The sequence below is a fragment of the Anomaloglossus baeobatrachus genome, chromosome 4 (assembly GCF_048569485.1).
Source record: "Anomaloglossus baeobatrachus isolate aAnoBae1 chromosome 4, aAnoBae1.hap1, whole genome shotgun sequence".
NCBI classification, from domain to species: domain Eukaryota; kingdom Metazoa; phylum Chordata; class Amphibia; order Anura; family Aromobatidae; genus Anomaloglossus; species Anomaloglossus baeobatrachus.
The window spans coordinates 142,672,134-142,691,982 of NC_134356.1; the positions used below are offsets into that span (position 1 = coordinate 142,672,134).

Genomic DNA, 19,849 nt, shown 5'->3' on the forward strand with positions numbered 1-19,849 from the left:
TTGCCGGCTTCCCAATATTAGAAATATATGTACAGTATAAAAATATAAAAATAATGTGTGTGCATGTATGATGTGTATCTATGTATGTCAGTGTATATGACTGTGTATAGATTTATGTCTATTTATATGTTTTTGTGAATTTCTCTTTAAATAAGTATGTGTACATGTGCCTGTATTTGTATGTATCTGTGCATGTCTATGTGTGGATGGGGCCCACTGAGACTCTTTTGCCCAAGGCCCACAAAAACCTGGAGCCGGTCCTGCTACAAGCAACACCCCACGCCACCTCCATTTGCCAGTGAGACATTCAGCAGATGTTCCGGACTATCCAGTTATAGTCGTAGCAGCCAGACATTTCACATCTTTAGGTAGCTTTACTATATGACATGTTGCTTTTTTGTGTCTGCAAGGCCGTGTTCACATGTTGCATAAATCCTGTGTTTTTTGTTTGCTTGTAGGTGTCTCTACCAAACGACACAGTAACGATCTTCTCTTGTTATTGCATTTTTGCTCCGTTTTTGATGCCTTTTCCCTATTACTGTATGTGTTTTTAGTGCAGAAGTGAAGTAACATGTTTAAGTGCTTTTTATAGTATATAAAAGCTTTGATTCTGCACTTCTAAAAGTAACTGCAGTTTTTCCCATGCATTTTTAAGCTCCACATAGAGGTCGCTAGAGAAAACCGCACAGTTCAGTGGTGTGCACATAGTGGATGAAGTTTTCATGAACTCACATCAGCATTACTTGGACAGCTATACATAGCAGAATTTCTGTGCAAAAAAAGCAGAAAGATATGCTACATTTACGCTACATATAAATGTAATGTAAATCCTGAGCTGTGCACTTTTTGTGCTTTTTTTTTCTCTCTAGGCTTCCTTGTGTAGCCTGAAAAAAATGCAAGCTAAAAAAAATCTGTTGCATTTTCAAATGCAAAATCAAAGCTTTTCTGTACTATGAAAAATCATGAAAAACTTGTATTCACATCTGTATGAAATATGACGTAAATGCAGCAAACACGCAATCATCACAATAGACTGTTACTGCGCTGCGTGGTGCGTAAACCTGGAGAAAAAAAATGTAGCATTTATTCAACATGTGAACACAGCCTCAGCGTTACATTTTTATTACATGTTTTTATGGGATTAACACAGAAAAATAATAAATCACGCCATGTTTTTACGCCATTTACCAATCTCCATAAATAATCTGATTGCTGTGTTGTGTGGATTGTTACGATTATAGGGATATCAATTATGTCCATGTTATTTGCTGATTTGGGATGTTTATTATATTTTTTTTAAAAGTGCATTAAAAATTACGTAATTTTTTTTAGTTTTAGTAATTTTAATAGAGGGGAAAAAAATGTCTTTTATTCTCCTTCTAGCATACTGGTGATAGACATGCACTGCTCTGTACAATAGATCTCTATGTCGTGTGTAATATGCCTGTGGAGTCAGAGGCTGTAATGCAGCTTCAAGTATAGAAAATCCTCCCTTTGATAGCACAAGAGTCTGTGACTCAACAGCTAGGGCTGCAGGTTAAAAGTATGAGAGTTGTTGGTTTGAGTCCCAGGGATGAAAATGATAATAAAAGAAGTTAGAAATTTGTATTTTTTTCCTTACAATATAGTAGCTTTCCAGGAAAAAATCAGACTTTTTTTTCCCACCTACATAGAGATACTGTACATATATATATATATATATATATATATATATATATATATATATATATATATATATATACTTCTGAGTTGTCTACCTGCAATACAGGTCACGATTACCAAATCCTCCCATACTTCTAAGTTTAGGCAGTGGCTCAAAGTTAGAGCTGCTGCATCCACATAAAGAACACACGAGTTCTTGTCCTGGGAAACCACTGTAGAGGAGAATTTAATTTATTCACTCCACTGACAGAAGGAGTCGGGAAAAGAGTAGTGAATAGCTTGATAGTCCCGCTGAATCCAGGATGCTTGGGAGCTATGTACTTGAGGTTTCTCTATGTTCTAGCTGTTCTTTTTGAAATACACTCTGAGCTGGGGCACAGCTAAGAGTTCAGCATGTGAAAGAGTGGGTCAAAATATATCTGAGTTGGCCTCTAACCTAAGTTACAATGTTTTCAATTACTATGGCGCAACCTAATCATAGTGGGTGAAGAGGAACCTCAGCAGAAGATAATGCTGTTACAGAGAAAAATAAATTATTATACAAAGAGCAAATATGATATTACAGCTATACAGTAACTACACACTGGTAGATATAAGTCCTACAGAGCATATTACACATATTGACTTACAGATGACATTCCTTCTGATAGACTTGTCTACTTTTCTCTTCTTTTCTATCTGCACTTGATTGACATGACAACTTCTGTACAGTTTGCAACAAATACACGACTGACTTCTTATATTTCCAACACTGTCCCTATTTAATCCATAACTGCGACAGTCACCATATTGATGATAGTCGAATGCTAGGTAGAATTGATACACAGCGCTGCGGAATATGTTGGCGCTATAAAAATAAAAACTTATTCTTATACACATGGCACTTCATGAAATGGTGCATAACTAGGTTCCAAAACCATCTCAAGTAAATGTACAAACTTGGCACTCGAGGTAGGTGGTATATAGTGTTTTTATTGTAGTAAACAAGTAGGACCAGTACAAGCACAGACGTTTCGGTCATATAAGACCTTCCTCAGTGTGCTGTGCCAATGTGAAAAAATAACAGGAAAAGACAAAGGTAAAATGTACAGACATAAAAAATAATCAAAATCAAATGTAGCTTTTTAAGACGCTGGGTAGGTTGTACTGGTCCTATTGTGCTTGTACTAGTCCTACTTGTTTTCTACAATAAAAGCACTGTGTACTACTTACCTCGAGTGCCAAGTTTCTACATTCCCTTGAGATGGTTTTGGAACCTACTTGTGCCATGTTCATGTTTATTAATTCTACCAAGTATCCCTGTCCGTGCGCACTCTGATATCATGATATCAAAAACCTTCTCATCTGACACCAATGAAGCTTCCAATATCCTATCACAGTCCACATTCCCCACTGATTTCTTGAGAATTACATTTAAAGAATCTAAGAGGCGGGACATGGAGCGTCAATCTTGCCACTTGTTCAGCATTAAGTATCATTGTGTAATATTGACCGAGTACCTGAAGGTACAACACATTCCTAGAGGCCTTAGAGTTCCTATCCGACCTACCTAATTTAGTGACCTGCCAGACCATTGCCTTAGGTATGAAGAGATCTTTAATAGGTGCTTATTTGATCTCATGATACTGACTGTAGAACATCTCCAGAAAGCCATCATTTCAACTAAGGAAGAGATCCGTTCCATGGAAATGCAACTAGCATCTACTGTCACCAGTGAGGAGTTAACCATCTTAAATAACAAGGTCAAAATCAACACTGACCAACATCGTCAACACTCTGAACCTTGGAAAAGGAATAAATTCCTAAGCAACGAAAAGAATACGCACTTGACCCGGTTTACAAATGGCAGGACAACTATGCATCAAGACATCCTGCTCCAAGATACAGAGGCTCCACCACAGAATATTCTTCCTCAGGCTTGGAGGCAGAATAGAGAGGCCAATCCACATCTACTTTTCATTTTCATTTCATTTTCATCAGGACAACGCAGAGGATTCCCAGGGAGACGTGGATGAGGCCAAGACGTGGAGGCCAGTGCAAACGGGACAGATACATTGGAATTACCACCCGCTCTTAGGTAACGAATCACTAGTTACATCTCATCTATTTGTCCATCTCATCGACTCGATACCTTTAGTCTAGACATGAATCTCCAGCATTTTTTCCACACCAAACGCCGGAAGACCTATTTTTCTGGTGTACCTGATTCTTCCGGTCCCATTGAAAAAAACATTTTCTTTGATCACTGTGACTGAAGTGGATCTCCATCCTAAGAGAACCTTCAAACCACCCCTGGGCTCTCACGCTTTAGAGACCTTCATCAATTTAATAGGCTTAAGCCCACTTTACACGTTGCAATTAGTTGTACAATCGCATTTGCGATGTGACACGCCCAGGTTGCATATGGGATCTTATGAGATTTCACGTTGGTCGTTCATTTGCTGTCACACGAGCGTTAGTAGTCTATGTTAAATTGATCAATGTTATGTGCGATCCTTTAGATCATGTGTTCTGTGACGTATGCATTGGGCACCTTTCTTTTTTTTATTTATTGACTTGCCAAGCGTGTGTAATGTGTAGGGATGTGTTTTTACTATGTCATCTGCCATTCAGCTCTGCTACATGGCCGCTAACAGCAGACACAGACAGCCATGTAGCAGAGCTGAATGGCAGATGACATCAGACACAGATAGAGCCGCACTGTCAGAATGAACTCGGGTGAACTTCACCCGACTTCATTGTCATGCTGCGGCTCTGTCTGTGTCGCGTCCTGATTAGCGGTCACCAGTGAAGGACTCACCGGTGACCGCTAATCTCCTAAATTACTGAAGTTAGCAGCCCTCTCTCATACTCACTAATCCCCGATCCCCGGCACTGCACGGCGTTCACACTGCTCCGGCGGCTTTTACTGTTTTGAAAAAGCCGGCCGCCCATTAAACAATTTCGTATTCCCTGCTTTCCCCGCCCACCGGCGCCTATGATTGGTTACAGTGAGACACGCCCCCACTCTGAGTGACAGGTGTCACACTGCACCCAATCACAGCAGCCGGTGGGCGGGTCTATACTGTGTAGTGAAATAAATAATTAAATAATTAAAAAAAACGGCGTGCGGTTCCCCCCAATTTTAAAACCAGCCAGATAAAGCCATACGGCTGAAGGCTGGTATTCTCAGGATGGGGAGCTCCACGTTATGGGGAGCCCCCCAGCCTAACAATATCAGCCAACAGCCGCCCAGAATTGCCGCATACATTATATGCGACAGTTCTGGGACTGTACCCGGCTCTTCCCGATTTGCCCTGGTGCATTGGCAAATCGGGGTAATAAGGAGTTATTGGCAGCCCATAGCTGCCAATAAGTCCTAGATTAATCATGTCAGGCGTCTATGAGACACCCTCCATGATTAATCTGTAAATTACAGTAAATAAACACACACACCCGAAAAAATCCTTTATTAGAAATAAAAACACAAACATATACCCTGGTTCACCACTTTAATCAGCCCCAAAAAGCCCTCTTTGTCCGGCGTACTCCAGGATGCTCCAGCGTCGCTTCCAGCGCTGCTGCATGGAGGTGACCGGAGCTGCAGCAGACACAGCCGCTCCGGTCACCTCCACGCAGGTAATGAAGACAGCCGCGCGATCAGCTGCTGTCACTGAGGTTACCCGCTGTCACTGGATCCAGCGGTGGCCGCGGGTAACCTCAGTGACAGCTCAGCTGATCGCGCTACTCACCTCAGTTGCTGCGTGGAGGTGATAGGAGCGGCGGTGAGTAGCGCGATCAGCTGAGCTGTCACTGAGGTTACCCGCGGCCACCGCTGGATCCAGTGACAGCGGGTAACCTCAGTGACAGCAGCTGATCGCGCGGCTGTCTTCATTACCTGCGTGGAGGTGACCGGAGCGGCTGTGTCTGCTGCAGCTCCGGTCACCTCCATGCAGCAGAGCTGGAAGCGACGCTGGACCATCCTGGATTCCGCCGGACATGGAGGGCTTTTTGGGGCTGATTAAAGTGGTGAACCAGGGTATATGTTTGTGTTTTTTATTTCTAATAAAGGATTTTTTCGGGTGTATGTGTTTATTTACTGTAATTTACAGATTAATCATGGAGGGTGTCTCATAGACGCCTGACATGATTAATCTAGGACTTATTGGCAGCTATGGGCTGCCAATAACTCCTTATTACCCCGATTTGCCAACGCACCAGGGCAAATCGGGAAGAGCCGGGTACAGTCCCAGAACTGTCGCATATAATGTATGCGGCAATTCTGGGTGGCTGTTGGCTGATATTGTTAGGCTGGGGGGCTCCCCATAACGTGGAGCTCCCCATCCTGAGAATACCAGCCTTCAGCCGTATGGCTTTATCTGGCTGGTTTTAAAATTGGGGGGGACCGCACGCTGTTTTTTTTAATTATTTAATTATTTATTTCACTACACAGTATAGACACGCCCACCGGCTGCTGTGATTGGGTGCAGTGTGACACCTGTCACTCAGCGTGGGGGCGTGTCTCACTGCAACCAATCATAGGCGCCGGTGGGCGGGTAAAGCAGGGAATACGAGATTGTTTAATGGGCGGCCGGCTTTTTCAAAACAGTAAAAGCCGCCGGAGCAGTGTGAACGCCGTGCAGCGCCGGGGATCGGGGATTGGTGAGTATGAGAGAGGGGGATAGACTGACATGGACAGAGAGTGAGGGACAGAGATAGTGACCGACTGACAGAGATTAGTGACTGACAGACATTGTGAGGTGCTTCAGAACGCAGCTTTTCAGCTGCGCTCTGAAGCGGACCTTTTTTAAGCTGCGGTGCAGAGCGCACACCTGCGCACATAGCATCAGACACCAAAATCGTATGAGGGATGTCACACGTTACAATTGACTAGGTTCGTGCAACAAAACGCTCAATTCTAGAGAATGATACGATGTGTTTGCGATCAACGGTTTTGCGTTCAATCCTGATCGCAAGTAGATGTCACACGCAGATACCTCACAAACGATGCCGGATGTGCGTCACTTACAACTTGACCCCAACGACAGATTGTGAGATATATTGAAGCGTGTGTAGCGGGCTTTAGACTTTCATACCCTGAGGAGGGATATCAAGTAAGGATGCCTACATAGTAACACCAACTTGTCCAATTTGATCAACAAGCCTTGCAATCCCTCAAAGAAAACAAGGACATAATAATTATAGGAAGGTGTTATTGTCATTATGAATCCCACTGATTGCATCAAGGAGGTGATACATCATCTTAGTGACTCTACTGTTTATCTTCCATTACACTCTGATTCTATGATGACATTTGATCACAAGATTAATGCAATTCTGTTGAGATATTTTGAAGAAGGCACAATTGATCAAAAAATCTTTGATTTTCTGAAAAAGAAACATCTCATCATGCTAATCTTTCATATATTGCTTAAGATTCACAAAAGATTAGGCAAACCCCCTGGCCACCCTATAGCTGCCCTACCAAATCCCTGCTGTCTCCCCTTTCTATCTTTCTAGAGAAAATATTAACTTTACTAATCAAGGAAACTCCACTCTTCTTATTGGACACTGGGACCTTCTTACAAGTCATATCCACCATTGGCCCGATTCCCACAGACGAACTACTACTCACTTTAACACCAAATTATTGGCCTAATCACAATAGTGCTAACTCTAGAAACCAGAAAAAGAAATGAAATAACCAGAGTAAATAGCAAGAATAAAATCAAATAATTTTATTGAGAACATTATTTTTAAAATTTTTTTTAAAAAAACATTATATGAATATATAGAACAATACAGGGGATGTCTGCCAAAAAACAACCAATCCAATCACTGCTTCACTTTGCGTATGTGTATAACACAGATGAACCACTGATATTCACTTATAAATGTGAAAAAAAGGGGAATTAAATAACATGCTCCACGCAAGAAAATCTCCCATGATGTATTGCACTATCCCAGAGAAGATTATTGCACAGCCCCAGGAAACATGAACAACAGTGGTTTAAATAACCTCAGAATGACAATAGATAAATTAATATTGCACTCTCCCATCAATACAGCAAAAATTCACAAACCAGTGCATATTATAGAGCTTATTTCAGATGTAACTTCCTTATGGACAGAAATTATAAGGATTATAGTTCACTTGCCCACATAAACAAAGATAAGAATGCCCAAAAGGGATATATAAATAAGAGGGTAGTGATGACACAATTCATAAAGAAATAATCCTGTCCAAAGAAAAAGAAGTACTAAGTAGAAAAATACATAGAAAAAATACCAGCCAAAGATAAATGCAGAAGGGAGAGCAGGATACACAAGCAGTCAATATAGAACAGATGCCTGACTGCCATATGTCATACTGGAAGCGGATGGAAAGGACAAATACCCTGACGGCCGTTTCGCCTAGGGCTTCTTCGTGAGGGAAAATTATTTGATTTTATTCTTGCTATTTACTATTTGCTATTTCATTGGTTTTTCTACTACTCACTTTAGATGTGAGTAGCCTCTACACCTCCATCCCACATGACAGAGGTACCTCAGCAGTCCATGAGCTATGGGATCGATGTTATCTGGACCTCAATGTTATCTCTCTTTTTATTGACCTCTTAACTCTGGTTCTGACGGAGAACTATTTTCTTTTCCAGGATAAATTTTATTTGCAGACACAAGGGACTGTGATGGGCTTGAACATGCCCCCCTTATGCAAATTGCTGCATGGTTGCTTTCAAGTAACAAATAGTTTATCTTTGTTCTCTGTTTACACAGCATTCCTTAAGGGTACCTTCACACTTAGCGATGCAGCAGCGATCCGACCAGCGATCTGACCTGGTCAGGATCGCTGCTGCATCGCTACATGGTCGCTGGTGAGCTGTCAAACAGGCAGATCTCACCAGCGACCAGTGAACAGCCCCCAGCCAGCAGCGACGTGCAAGCGACGCTGCGCTTGCACGGAGCTGCCGTCTGGAAGCTGCGGAGACTGGTAACTAAGGTAAACATCGGGTATGGTTACCCGATGTTTACATTAGTTACCAGCGCACAGCTGTGTGTGCAGGGAGCAGGGAGCCGCGCACACTGAGCGCTGGCTCCTTGCTCTCCTAGCTGCTGTACACATCGGGTTAATTAACCCGATGTGTACAGCAGCTACATGTGCAGAGAGCCGGAGCCGGCAGCACAGGCAGCGTGAGAGCTGCAGATGCTGGTAACTAAGGTAAATATCGGGTAACCACCTTGGTTACCCGATGTTTATCTTGGATACAGCTTACCTCAGCTGTCAGATGCCGGCTCCTGCTCCCTGCTCGCTTCATTTGTCGCTCTCTTGCTGTCACACACAGCGATCTGTGTGTCACAGCAGGAGAGCGGCTTTGAAGAAAACGAACCAGGGCTGTGTGTAACGAGCAGCGATCTCGCAGCAGGGGCCAGATCGCTGCTCAGTGTCACACACAGCGAGATCGCTAATGAGGTCACTGCTGCGTCACAAAAACCGTGACTCAGCAGCGATCTCGGCAGCGAGCTCGCTGTGTGTGAAGCACCCCTAAGGCCCCGTCACACTAAGCAACATCGCTAGCAACATCGCTGCTTACGAACAACTTTTGTGACGTTGCTAGCGATGTTGCTGTGTATGACATCCAGCAACAACCTGGCCCCTGCTGTGAGGTCGTTGGTTGTTGCTGAATGTCCTGGGCCATTTTTTAGTTGTTGCTCCCCCGCTGTGAAGCACAGATCGCTGTGTGTGACAGCGAGACAGCAACAACTAAATGTGCAGGCAGCAGAAGCCGGCTTCTGCGGAGGCTGGTAACCAATGTAAACATCGGGTAACCAAGAAGCCCTGTCCTTGGTTACCCGATATTTACCTTTGTTACCAGCCTCCGCCGCTCTCACTGTCAGTGCCGGCTCCTGCTCTGTGCACATGTAGCTGCAGCACACATCGGGTTAATTAACCCGATGTGTGCTGTAACTAGGAGAGCAAGGAGCCAGCGCTAAGCATTGTGCGCTGCTCCCTGCTCTGTGCACATGTAGCTGCAGCACACATCGGGTTAATTAACCCGATGTGTGCTGTAACTAGGAGAGCAGGGAGCCAGCGCTCAGTGTGCGCTGCTCCCTGCTCTCTGCACGTGTAGCTCCGAGCGGTGGTAACCAAGGTAAATATCGGGTTGGTTACCCGATATTTACCTTAGTTACCAAGCGCAGCATCTTCTACGCGGCACTGGGGGCTTGTCACTGGTTGGTGGTGAGCTCACCAGCAACTTGTGTAGTGACGCTCCAGCGATCCCTGCCAGGTCAGGTTGCTGGTGGGATCGCTGGAGCGTTGCAGTGTGACATCTCACCAGCAACCTCCTAGCAACTTACCAGCGATCCCTATCGTTGTTGGGATCGCTGGTAAGTTGCTTAGTGTGACTGGACCTTTACTGTGGAAACACTACATCGATGATGTGTTTTGCATATGGGGGATTACCTATACTTACCTTTTTTTTTTTTAATCCAAAGATTTTTATTGTTTTCAAACAAGAAGAAAGGCATTACAGAAAAGAAAGGCATAACATCATACAACGCTGAGACATCAACGCCCTAACGGGCGAGTCAGGGCCACATGAGTATTGATCACTGGAAAGGGGGGGGGAAGGTATGGGTGGGTGAGGTGTGAGGGAAAGGTAACTTACAATAATACACAAAGTTAACTTATTGCATAAATAAACAGAATTGGTCCGAACGACACCTTATATGACTGCCAGTCCAACCTACTACACGAGCAGGTTGTTACAATTTTAGAGGGGGTGAGTCCCAGGGAGAGACTGACCACATTGCCCAACGTTTTTGAATTTTTAAGGCCAATGAGGCTCTGCTGGCTAACAGAGTTTCATAATGGAAGTGCGTGTTGATTCTAGCAATCACTTCCTCCATAACCGGTATCTCAGGGGATTTCCACCTAGCTGCGATACACTGTCTGGCTGAGATTAGGATATGAGAGATGCACTGAGCAATGGGGGCTGGAAAGGCGTCTAAACCCATATGTGGAATCCCAATTTAATGTGAGGGAGGGAGTCTAGTATCGCAAACTACTGCTATTAGGTCGAAGACCCGATTCCAAAAGCTGAGAATTTCCGGGCAAGACCACCAGAGGTGCCCCAGTGTCCCCATTATGCCACAACCCTTCCAACAAAGGGGAGAGTAATCTTCCGCAAACCTAGCTATCTGAGCAGGACACCTATACCATCCCATGTGTACTTTCTTAATCTGCTTCAAATGGTTGAGGCCGCATGCCACTGATGGGTTGGCAAGCAGAGGGATAATTCTCTTTCCCACTTTGTCATGTATGATAGAGTCTGTCCCTCCGATCGATAGGTGAAGTGGCAAAATAGTAAGGACATGCCCCTGACAGATGTCGAGTCCTTCAGAAGAAAGTCTGCCAAAAACTGATGACTTGATGTTGATGAACTCAGGCGGAAAGTGCTTAAAAAATGCCTAATTTGAAGATATTGGTAGAAGACCTGCCTGGGTAGGTTGAATTTAGACACCAGCTCAGAAAAAGGTAAGAAGGACCCCCTGTCGAATAAATCTGAAACTCTAAGGGACCCAATTTGTTCCCAAGCCCTAAGGTTGACATCAGGAACACAACTTTTATGTCCTTAAAGGGCAGCCTCCATATTAAACCGGCCATGGATTCTGAGGACCAATCCCTCCAGTGCCACTTCACCACCTCGACCATGCCCAGAAAGGAATGTGGGACTGCCTGATTTTGAGCAGTTTTTTGTGGAACCAAGTGGATTGACGTATCCCTCAATCTGCAGCCATTTGTGATCCTCCGCCTCTCTCCACCAGTCTCTGACTGACTCCAGAACAGCCGCCCTGTGATATAACACCACATCAGGCACACCCATTCCGCCTTCTCTAAATGGGGGGTGAAGTGATTGTAAGGATATTCTTGATTTCTTACCAGCCCAAATAAATTTGCGGATGAGGCTTTGTAGACCTGTCAGGGAGTATCCCGGAATTTTCAAAGGGAGGCATCTAAATAGATATATCAACTTTGGAAGATATAGCATTTTAAAAGAGTGTATTCTGGCCAACCATGACAGGGGCAGCGCAGAAAAACGCGAGAGCTCTTTTTCTAGTTCTTTACTCAGCTCTGAGATATTTTTCCTTACCAATTATTTAGTTGTTGGGAGATGGATTCCTAAATAAGGAATACTGTGTTCCTCCCATCTAAATGGCAATGCCGTGGCGAGCCTCTCCCTTTCGACCCGGGGAACAAAAAAGGGAAGAATTAGGGATTTATTTGCATTAACTTTGTAGAATGAAACCGCAGAAAATTATTTAAGAACTGATAAAACATTAAATAAAGAACCATGTACTTCTGAACAGGAAATAATTATATCATCAGCATAAAGTCCCACAACATGCTCAACTTTACCTACTGACACCCCCACAATACCCTTATGCATCCGAATGTACTCCGCCAGAGGCTCTACCACCATAGCAAAAATAACCGGGGAAAGGGGGCACCCCTGGCGGGTACCAATGGATATAAAGAAGATGCGAGAGGCAAACCCTGAGGCGAGGACCTTGGCGTTAGGTTTAGAGTACAGGGAGAGAATTGCTGTTAATATTGGCCCCTGAAATCCAAATTTCTCCAAAACACTCTAAGGAACCCCCAGTGCACCCTGTTGAACGCTTTTTCCGCGTCTAGGGACAGGAGAATACTGCGGACCTTCCTATTCTCTATCACAGCTATAAGGTCTATCAATCGTCTGGTCCCATCTTTAGCCTGCCTTCCGACTACAAACCCCACCTGATCTGGAGCTATCAAGGAGGGAAGGACCCCATGTAGACGGGAGGCCAACATTTTTGCATAGATTTTAAGATCACAGTTGAGCAGCGAGATAGGGCGGAAGTTACCTGGAGAAGTGGGGGGCTTCCCCGCCTTAGGGAGAGTAGTAATTATGGCTTCTAAGTTGGAAGGGGCGACCGAGGAGTTATTTTGCCAATATGTAAATGTCCTGCACATATAAGGGCCCAGGAGATCCACAAACTATCTATAATATGAATTAGAAAAGCCATCTGGGCCTGGAGCAGAATGTGTTTTAGTAGATTTGACCGTTTTCTGGATTTCTTCTAGAGAAAAAGGGACATTTAGAATCTCCAGATCCGCTTCAGTCAGGCTTGGCAGCTGTAATTTTTCCAGGAAGGCATTAATAGCTGCCTCTGTTAGCTGTGGAGTGTTCGGGTCATCTTTTAAATTGTAAAGGCCTTGGTAGTAGTCTGGAAAGGCATTTGCAATATGGATAGGATTTTTGATTATGGAGCCCTCCGGGGTTTGGAAAAATTCAATTCTGGACTTCATTTCCCGGCTTTTAACCCTCCTTGCTAAAATGGATCCCGCTCTATCTCCCAAAGAGTAATGTTTGATTTTTAAAGCTGTAAGATTTTTTCATATTTAGAGATAAGAATTTGCCTTAAGCTGGGTTCACACTAAGCGACAGCGACAACGACGTCGCTGTTACGTCACCATTTTCTGTGACGTAACAGCGACCTTGTAAGTCGCTGTTATGATCGCTGCTTAGCTGTCAAACACAGCAGAAGCAGTGATCATAACGTCGCTGTGCTACATGTGCAGAGAGCAGGGAGCCGCGCTTAGCGCTGGCTCCTTGCTCTCCTAGGTACAGTACACATCGGGTTAATTAACCCGATGTGTACTGCAGCTACATGTCACAGTGCAGAGAGCAGGGAGCCGCGAACACTGCTTAGCGCTGGCTCCTTGCTCTCCTTGCTACAGTACACATCGGGTTAATTACCCGATGTGTACTGCAGCCACATGTGCACAGAGCAGGAGCCGGCACTGGCAGCTGAGAGCGGAGGCTGGTAACGAAGGTAAATATCGGGTAACCAGGGAAAGGCCTTCCCTTGGTTACCCGAGGTTTACGCTGGTTACAGCTTACCGCAGCTGCCAGACGCCGGCTCCTGCTCCCTGCTCGCTTCATTTCGTCGCTCTCTCGCTGTCACACACAGCGATGTGTGTGTCACAGCGGGAGAGTGACGACCAAAAAATGAAGCTGGACATTCAGCAACGACCGGCGACCTCACAGCAGGGGCCAGGTCGTTGCTGGATGTCACACACAGTGACAGCGACGGGACGTCGCTGCAACGTCACAGAAAATGGTGATGTAGCAGCGACGTCGTTGTCGTTGTCGCTGTGTGTGACACCAGCTTTAGTTGTGACCTCAGCTCTTTTAATTGGGCCGAATGCGAGGGTAGGGGGGCAGTTTTATTTAGGGATTCTAAGGTTTGGATCTGGGCAAGAATATTCGCTGTCAACTGTTCTCTTTTCTTTTTTTCCATAGCAGCAATTTTAATACAAATTCCTCTAAGTACCGCCTTATGAGAGGACCAAAGGATCTCATCCGAGACTGAATTGTTATCATTCAGGGGGTAATACTCTGATAACCCCTCAGTTATTTCTTGTATAACATGTTGTTTGAAGAGTAAGAAATCATTTATTTTCCATCTATGAAAGATTAGGGAATTATGGCGCTCATTAATTGTTAGGGAGATGGGCGCATGGTTGGACCATGATATGACTCCTATTTGAGATTCTGTGCATTCTGCAAGGAGGCTACTATCCACCAAAAAATAGTCTATGTGGCTATAAGAGGTGTATCTAGCTGAATAATACGTGTAGTCCCTTTCTTCAGCATGGGTGTATCTCCAAATGTCATGTAAGTAATGCTGTGTTATAAGCTGGCCAATTTATTTTCTGTGGCAGTACTAATGGAACAGTCTAGCTGTTTTCAAACAGGGACATTGAAATCTCCGCAGATCACTTTATGGCCCACTGCCACTTGGTCTAAGTTTTTTAGGAATTTCCTCAAAAATCCGATTTGTCTTATATTAGGAGCATAAACCCCGGCCAGAGTATACTTCACATTGTTCAGGGAGCACACTAAAATCAGGAAGCTGCCCTCTAAGTCAGAATGCACATAGTCTAGCTTAAACGCCACAGTATGCTTTATAAAAATACTAAGCCCAGCCCGCTTTTTACTGAAGTTAGCATGAAAACTATGAGGGAACAAGCAATTGTTGAGCCTGAAATTGTCTGCTGCAACAAGATGAGTCTCCTGGACGCATAGAATATCACAATTTGTCTTGTGGACCTCTTTCCATAACATGTTACGCTTGGCCGGGGAGTTTAACCCCTTAGTGTTCAGCGACAAGAACTTTAACCCCATTACAGTTTGTTTAGAATATTCATGTTACCTGAAGGAAGGGAAGGAGGTGAGGGAGTGGAAGGAGGGAAGAGGGGGGTGGGGGGGGAGGAGTGGGAGTGGGGAGAGCAGGGTAAGTAAAAGGAAAAGAGCAGTAAATGGCAAGAATAACAATGAGAAAACAGGACTTAAAACCAAAATACAGTAAACCTGAACAGACAAATACACAGCTTTATCAGAAAAGCTGTTTCACCACCACCACAAAGGGGGGTAGCTGGTGGCTGAAAATGAGACTGAGCCACTTGGGGGCACCTGGTAACAATAAAAAAAAATAAAAAATGAAACAACAGACCAGGATCTTGAGCAACGGTGAGCTGGCTCTTTACATCAGGAATGGATCCATTCCTCTGAGATCTTTGCCATCTGGGAATTACCCTGTGAGCGGCTTGCAGCCCCAAGTTGTGGGAGAATGTTCCAGGATTCCATCAATTTTGCTAGTTGGGCTGGAGACCGACAAACATGGAGGGCACCATTAAGTGAAACTGAAAGACTGACTGGGAAGCCCCATCGGTATTTTATTCCAGCATCTCTGAGAGCTTTGGTAAGTGGAGCATATTCCCTTCTTTTTGCAAGTGTCCCTGCAGATAGATCCGGGAAGACCACAAGGGCGGCATACTTTTGGGGTAGATCTGGCTGTCTCCTCAGGGCTTGTAAGAAGGCTTCTTTAGACTTGAAAAAATGAAGTCGGGCTAGGGTATCTCGTGGGATGTCAGCTCCAAGCGATCTGGGCTTAGGCACCCTGTGAACCCGATCCACCATGAGGCTGGCTGACTCAGCCTCAGGGAGCACCACAGATAACAGGTCCTGCAGATATTCTGGCAACTCTCCATCAGATACTGACTTGGGGATTCCACGGATCCTCACATTGTTACGGCGGGACCGATCCTCCAAATCAGTAACTTTAGCTTGTAGGCTGTTAACGTGATCCTCTAAGCATTCAAAATGGAGTAGGCTCCAAAGGCTTTTGTTGATGTACTGGTCCTGAGGAAGAGGTTTTTGACCTCGAAACGCATAGACCAATGGAATAAAAGAAAGATATTATTCATCAACATTTCTACAGTTTAATTTGGCTGATGCGCGGCTTTAACCCCTTCTCTACTCCATTTTGAATGCTCATTCACGTGGGGCTGCAGCAGACGCCATTATCTCTTGCTTATCAGTGGTTGTGACGTTCACAACTGATTTAGGTGAGTGTATATTTCCTATATGCTACACTTGTTCATCTGGTGTTACACTATCAGCGCTTCTTATTTTTAGATTTAAACGTGATCCTCTAAAGCAGAGTGGGCATCAATAAGATCATTATGGGATTTGGTCAGCTCCGCCATCTTAGATTCTAAGTGAGCCGTTCTCTCCCCTATAACCGTTATGTCTCCTTGGATCCCCGTCAGCATACCTCTCAGATCCTCCTGTAAAGAAGATCTCAGTGCAACCAGCAAGCTTTGCATTGTTTTCTTCGTCAGCGGGATGTCTGTGGGGTCTGGTGCTGTGTCAGAGGCCGCCACTGAGGCTCTTCTGGAGGAGCGAGAAGAAGTGGAAGCAGGTTAAGGTGCCATCTTTCCCTTCACCACGCTGCCGCATCTGAGTAAGAAATCTGTAAGTTTGGCTGGGGATGGACGTTTTGCAGCTTTCCCTCTGGTCATCTTGTTCCCTGGGGACTCGCAAATTAAACCTTCACCCCAGGTCATGAGAGGAGGAAAAATGAATCTGTTTGAGCCGGTTTAAGAGCAGCTTGCACAGGAGCTCAGGAGTTATGCAGCCAGCACCATCAGCAGTCAGGCCACGCCCCCCCTTATACTTACCTTTTCCCAGATTTTGAACACTGCATGGCCTGTCCTCCCTTTCAACATGTCATTTGATTCCCAGCGCCAGAATATTTTAGACACTACAATCATGAAAGATGGTAATCTTTCCTCCATCCTGATCACAATAGCCTTTTACAATTTAACAATTCACACCCTCCAGCAAAGAAAAAATCATTCCCATCTCCTAGTTCAAATGTGTCAGTAAGATTTCACTGACCCTGGGACATGCACACAAAGCATTGGAGAAATGAGAGATAAATTCCTAAAAAGAGGCTACCCACCTTTATTCAACCTACCTCGTCCACCAAACCTACACCACACATAAGGAACTGTATACCCTTTGTACACAAATATCACATATTTGCTTACATCATGCACTGGTTCATAAGAAAACACTGGGACATTCTCACAGATTATCCAGAGGTCAAAGAAATTCACTAATCCTTTTTTCCCTGCTTCAAATTAGCCCCCAACCAAAAGGACAACTTCATCAGGGCTGATTTCGGGCTGTGCCTTACCAGTCCCAGAGAGCATCTTTTGCACAACCCCAAGATGAGCACCTACCTGTGCCTCCACTGCCACCAATGCAACAATGTGCTAAAGAGTAACACCATACACACACAGATATAAGATATCCCATTAAGGACTTTTTTACCTGTGATGCCTCATAAGTTGCATAAGTTGTCTATTTCATCAAATGCCCCTGTGGAGTCATCTAAGTAGGGGAGACCACCCAACCTGTCAAAGATAGAATCTCGAAACACAAGTCTACAATTAATTCATTCATAAGCATACCACACTTTCTGTCCCATATCACTTTGTGACACATGGTCGCATAGTTTCACAGTTGCGTTTTCAGATATTAGAACAGGTCCACCCTCCATGGAGCGAGGCAATCACATCCAACTACTGTACTTAAACATAGAGAGGCCTACAAGATCCACGAGCCTCAGTTCCTACATCCCAAGGGTGTTGTTAATAGGCACTATGATTCGCAAACCTTTATATGATGTAATAATCTTCAGTTCTCCCAAATATTGACTATGTCCCCCCTTTTTTATCTGCTACCCCATTATTTCATAAACATCAGTAGTTTAGGCTCTGATATTTACATTCCATTAGTGTGCTTCTCACCCTACTTTTCACACCACACTAGATGGATGCCTTACATAAAACATGACAAATCCCAATTTTTATTTTCTGCCATTCATGTCTTTTATTAAGCAAATATACAGTATGTTCATTGTACTCAATACATATTGTAGATTACTTTTTTGCAGATGTTCTATTGTTTTATACATCTTGGTTAGTTCGTTTCATAAAATGATAGCATTTGCTTTATGCCTCGTGTTCATCCTATAACTTAATTTCCTCTTCCCCAGGTGCTTTCCTATACTCCTGCCACCTTTTACTAACATGGTCTCTTCTTCTTTCACAGAGCTGCACGTGATAGCTAAAGCACATGTTCCACCCCTCATCTCCTCGGACACTCTGGATCCTCCACTCTCCAGCCCCCATGTCCTAGGCAACGGCTTATGTCATCATCACTGAGTTTGCCTATTTCATCAGCCACATCCACGATCTTGGACACGCTCTCCCTCTGACATTCTTCTCATACCCGGGCTGGCTTGTATTCTGTACATCTTGGTGCCTGCCCATTGGTCACGTGGGCCGCTATAGTCCTGCCCCCATCTTTAAACCACAGCGTTGTTGTCTCCAGTGTCAGCACCCCAAGTCACAGCAGTGGACACCGCGTAGCACTCTGCAGCGCTGCTCTCCATGCTATCCACCCTACATGAGGACCTGAGCAGGGGTATGTCTTTATGCCTAATGGTGATTAACCTCATTTGTGACTTTGTATTGCTTGTCTTACCTGCATCCCTTTCCAGGCACCTCCTCACCAGCATTCTTTAGAGATGGTATTTTCACATCCCATCCTGTCCTCACAGTCATCCACATTGTCCTTCCTGATGCTCCTCATTGTTCTATACAGCCACATTCTATTTTCATGATTTTTTTATGCCTGTACAGTTACCTTTTTTTTCCTGTTTTTTTTATGTTATTACAGCAAACTGATGAAGGTTTTATATGACTAAAACATCTGTGGTTGTACTGGTCCTACTTGTTTTCTACAATAAAAACACTGTGTACTACTTACCTCGAGTGTCAATTTTCTACAGATACCCTAATGCTAAGCTTGATGCTGCAGTATTTGTTACTATTAGTGTACTTTCTGTGTCTCATGGTAACAGCCTAATTTTAGTACCCTACCTAATAATGCGCTTTGTGCACATTACCTAATAAATGACCTCTGTCTTCATGTGAGATGGTAAAATTACACACTTGATAATATTAAAGTCTTCTGTAAATGCTCTACAAAGTAATAGTGCTCACATGCCTCCTAAAAGTAATAATATACCTTTTTGACCAATATAATACACCTAGTGCCCCTAAAATGTAATAATGCCCTCTTATTTGCCCACTTAACACTTCATATTGTCCCATAAGTGTCTTAAAAATTGTTTTGATTACTCAACAGCCCCTATACAGTATGATGCCCCATAGCATCCCCACACAGTATTATGGTCACCAGAGCCCCCAAAAGAGTATGATGACCCCCCCATAGACACACACACACACACACACACACACACACACAGGATGATGATTTCTTGTGTTTCCATTCACAGTATGGTGCCTACGCAGTTCCCCTAACACAGTATTCTGGACTCCCTAGTCCTCCACACAGTATTATGCCCTCACTATCACTCACACACAGTATGATGCCCTCAAAGCCCCACACAAAGTGTGAGAGCCCCACCATGACCTACATAAGTGCCCCACAGTAACATCCAAACATATAATGACCTCACAGTGCCCCTACACTCCATTTAACGGTCCATGTTAAACCCACACAAACTGTAATTCCCCCATGTTCAACTACATTTACTGACTATACTATATACTCACCTAGTCTCAGATGCAAGAGAGTCAGCATCCTGACCATAGTGCCCTTCCTTACCTTAAACTTTAACACTGTTGCCATGTTGCGTACATGGTGGATACTCCAGATTGACCCCAGTGTCCCATTGCATCCAGGAGGACCACCCTCTTAGCTTCCAAGTAGCTAAACTA

General features: G+C 44.2%; 1 long non-coding RNA gene across 1 annotated transcript in view; it reads left to right on the plus strand.

Moving 5' to 3' along the window:
• The window catches only part of LOC142301311 (uncharacterized), a 291,456-nt gene extending 272,620 nt beyond the window's left edge, over window positions 1–18,836 (plus strand). The window contains exon 3 of the long non-coding RNA XR_012752755.1: window positions 18,153–18,836. This is a non-coding gene — a long non-coding RNA (uncharacterized LOC142301311). The remainder of the gene's footprint in view (window positions 1–18,152) is intronic.
• Window positions 18,837–19,849: the final 1,013 nt, after the last annotated feature.